Below are 4633 nucleotides of genomic sequence, written 5' to 3' on the forward strand. Positions count from 1 at the left end.
AAAAAAAAAAAAAAAAAAAGAAAGAAAGAAACCAGACATTTGGTTAAAAGACAGTATAATAATTCAAGGGTTCATTTAACAGCCCCATCTCCTCACACTCAAGCCTGTACAACAGATTTCAACACCATTCTCTTTACATATAGGTTTGTAGCTATATGTTGACCATTCAGCCAAGGGACTTTCAGATAGAACTTCCAAACACACTGACAGTAGAGGGAATCCCCAACACAAAATGCAAAAAAACTTTATGTTGCAATAGAACTTTACAAACACACTGACAATAGAGGGAATTCCCAATACAAAATGCCAAAGTCCATCAAACAAATGAGAATCCAAAGGGGACAGACTCTGTGAGAGCATACCGCATACCAAGGACATTATCGCATACCTGGGTGTTGGGCAAGCCCCCTTGTGCACTCAGCCCACATCCTGACCCCCTCCCCTCTTTGCACTCACCACTCTACTATACACACGCCCCACTTGCCCCCTTGTGCACTCAGCCCACCCTCTTTGCACTCGCCACTCTACTATGCACGCGCCTCACTTGCCCCCTTTGCACAACGTTTATCCCTTTCTTCTTATTTGCTCACCTGAAACAAAGAGAATTCGTCCCTGAGCCAATCAGCCCAGAACACGACCACCCTATACCTGTCAGTTTGGGATAGACATGGTTTACCTACCAATAAGGAGACGGGGTGGGATGGACTAATGGGAGGGAAGAGGGGGGGTATAAAGGGACATTCTGGATAGTCTGTAAGGGCTGTTCCCGCTTTTTCTTAAAGGGGCAGCCCAGGGTCTGAGCTTGAATAAAAACTCCTCGTGTTTTTGCAGCGATGTTCAGACTCTCAGAGTGGTGCTTGAATTGAGTCTGGGGGCTTACAACTCCATCCCCAAAATGTTCTGCTATAGGGCCAGAAGGTATAAGACTGTCCCCAAATGGCTTAATCCCCACCCCCACCCCTCCATTCCCTGGGAACCACAAATGAGCTAAATCCAAACCACTAGTTCCACTCAACCTGATGACTTCTACCCCACACTTGGTATGTCTCCAAACAAATAAATAACAGGAAGGTGTAAAAACCTCTCAAATGGGTGATATCAGGCTCTTGGGGGAACACCCTGGGGAGCTGACTCACCACAAAGGCCAAGGCTGTCCAGACTTTCCCAGATTTGTTTCCTTCTCCTTAACAAAGTTAAAGCTTGTCGGGAAGAGAGAGGTGGGGGTTCCTCAGAGCTGATTTGACTCTAGCAGTTGCTGGGATGTTCCCCCACTCTCTTACCGGAAAAGGTGAGGTTCCTCCCCACAGCCTGACCTGGGCCTGCTCTCTGTCTCTTCCAGTGGTTGCAGGGGGCCATTCTCTTGGGAGCTGATGGGCCCACCCACAGATGCCAAATTCTATTACTGAAAGCTGGGCATTTGCCTCTGAGGTTGCATTGGAAGAATAAGGACAAGTGGTTGAGGAGACTGGAAGAGGAGTTTATTAATGTGATGGCAAAAGAGGACGATGGCGACTCCTGTCTCTAAAGTGCCACTGTCCTCTCACTATTAATTTTAATATCATATAAACCTATAATATAATGTTACCACTATTTCAAATGAAGAAGCTGAAGCTCAGCAAAATAACTTGTTAAAGTTTCATCTCCCAGGATGACTTGAATTTTATCTTATAAAATTATGGTAAGATTGGGCAGTGCCTGTGGCTCGAGGAGTAGGGTGCTGGCCCCATATGCTGGAGGTGGTGGGTTCAAACCCAGCCCCAGCCAAAAACTGCAAAATAAAACAATTATGGTAAGATTTTTTTTTTTTTTGAGACAGAGCCTCAAGCTGTCCCCCTGGGCAGAGTGCCGTGGCATTACAGCTCACAGCAACCTCCAACTCCTGGGCTCAAGCGAGTCTCCTGCCTCTGCCTCCCAAGTAGCTGGGACCACAGGCACCCACCACAACGCCCGGCTATTTTTTGGTTGCAGCCGTCATTGTTGTTTGGCGGGTCCGGGCTGGGGATTTGAACCCGCCACCTTAGGTGTACATGGCTGGCGCCTTAGCCGGTTGAGCTATAGGCGCCGAGCCGTAAGATTTTTATTAAAAAGTAAATATGGGGTTGGGTATAGTGGCTCATGCCTGTAACCTTAGCATTTTGGGAGGAGTACTCAGCAGGATTGCTTGAGGCCAGGAGTTGCAGACCAGGCTGAGCAAAAGTGAGACCCTGTCTTCATACAGAATAGAAAAATTAGCCTGACATAGTGGTAGGTGCTCAGCTACTTATGAGGAAGATCACTTGAGCCCAGGATTTTGAGGTTGCAGTGAGCTATGGTGATGCCATTGCATTTTAGCCCAAGTGAGAGAGCCAGATCCTACCTCAAAAAAAAAAAAAAAAAAAAGAGGGCAGTACCTGTGGCTCAATGAGTAGGGCACCAGCCCCATATACCAAGGGCAGCAGGTTCAAACCCGGCCCTGGCCAAACTGTAACAAAAAAATAGCCAGGTGTTGTGGTGGGCGCCTGTAGTCCCAATTGCTTGGGAGGCTGAGGCAAGAGAATCGCCTAAGCCCAGGAGTTGGAGGTTGCTGTGAGCTGTGTGATGCCAGGGCATTCTACCAAGGGTGACAAAGTAGACTGTCTCTAAAAAATATATATAAAGAAATAAACATGGTATTTTGTGGCACTTAATTGGTATAAGTCAAAGTGAAATATGTGAATGCATTGTTAACACCACCGAAATAAAAGAAAATATTTACTGGGTGCCAAGCACTGTGCTAAACACTACAGACTACTCATTTAATACTGATAACAACTCACTGAGTTAGGTCCTATTATCATTCCTTTTCTATGAATGAGGAATTGATTAGACAAATATTACACACTATTACTAAACTATTGCTACTACCATGATGAAAGGAAACAAGAATAGGCTATATATAAGGCAGTCAGTTGGTAGTTTATTTTAATTAGGCAACTAGCACTAGTCTAGGAAAGAAAGAGAAAGGAATGAATCCCCGAGGCTAAGACAAATGGACACAGGACACACTTGTCCCTGTGAAGCAAGCCACTTTCTTTTTTTTTTTTTTGTAGTTTTTTTTTAGCTGGGGCTGGGTTTGAACCCACCACCTCTGGCATATGGGGCCAGCGCCCTACCCTTTTGAGCCACAGGCACCGCCCAAGCCACTTTCATTTACTAGGTAGTTTACCACACCTGAGCATCACTTATACCAAACAACATTTTCTTTGGTTCTCAAACTGCCTTCAAAGTACATCCTCATGTTATATCATAAATACTGCCGGCTCGGCGCCTGTGGCTCAAGCGGCTAAGGCGCCAGCCACATACACCTAAGGTGGTGGGTTCGAATCCCCAGCCCGGGCCCGCCAAACAACAATGATGGCTGCAACCAAAAAATAGCCAGGCGTTGTGGCGGGCGCCTGTGGTTCCAGCTACTAGGGAGGCTGAGGCAGGAGACTCGCTTGAGCCCAGGAGTTGGAGGTTGCTGTGAGCGTGATGCCATGGCACTCTACCCAAGGGGATAGCTTGAGGCTCCGTCTCAAAAAAAACAAAAACAAAAACAAAAACAAAAATACTGCCCAGCTAAGTGGAGTGGGGCTTAAAAGTAACAGGAGTGACCAAGAACAAATTCAGTTTAGGGGATGAGAGAATGGTAATACTATTTACTCAAATGGCTGTGTTGAGAAAGGGAGGTAATCAGGAATATCAAATTGTGGAATGGGCTAAGAGTTATCTTAGACTTATTGGGTTTCTTCACATTGATGTCTGGACTTCGGGAGAAAGCCAAATGAAGGATCCCTACTGAAACCAAAAGATTCAGGCCTAAGACTATGTATGTTGTGAAAATTCAACCTCAACCATACACTGGGAAATTATTCAGTGTGGTGGTAACAATTAAAACCACTAAAACGAATTAGCTCTCCGAGGTGGGGAATGAAAGGAAGACCAATATTTAGTTTTGTGGGTGCTCGTATGAGAAGTGGATGGGGAATCAGAAACTTAATTATGTATAAGTCATTTTAATAACAATTTTCAGAGTGCTTTTCAAATGATAGTTTCCCACAAAGTCTCCATAAAATTGGATGATGACATTTTTAAAAGTCCACAATATTCTTTCACTCTATAATCCCAATAACTGATTTATTTTAGGCTTTAATGCTATTGCAAAGGGTCCAAAAGACAGTACTATTATTTTCTCTGAAGTTGAAATTCACCAAAAACATATTAAATGAGCCAAATAACAAAATTAGGGGAAAAAGGAGAATAATTCTATCAAAGAATTGAATTCCAAGAAAAATTGCTATGAAGACTAGCTTCTAGGAAGCCAAGGCAAAAAGTGAGCATGGTGAATTAACTCAACAGTGTGTGTGCCCAGGTAGAGTTTTTGAAATATGGTTAATTGTCAGTATCACATGGGCCCTCCCTCATCTGGAAATTCTAATGAATTGCCTTGCAGCTGGGAACCTGTGTATTTTCTTCTTCTTTTTCTTTTTTTAGAGACAGAGTCTCACTTTGTCCCCTTTGGTAGAGTGCTGTGGCATCACACAGCTCACAGCTCACAGCAACCTCCAACTCCTGGGCTTAGGCGATTCTCTTGCCTCAGCCTCCTGAGTAGCTGGGACTACAGGCGCCCACCACA

The sequence above is a fragment of the Otolemur garnettii genome, unplaced genomic scaffold, assembly GCF_000181295.1.
Source record: "Otolemur garnettii isolate 467f Iridium unplaced genomic scaffold, OtoGar3 scaffold00113, whole genome shotgun sequence".
NCBI classification, from domain to species: Eukaryota; Metazoa; Chordata; class Mammalia; order Primates; family Galagidae; genus Otolemur; species Otolemur garnettii.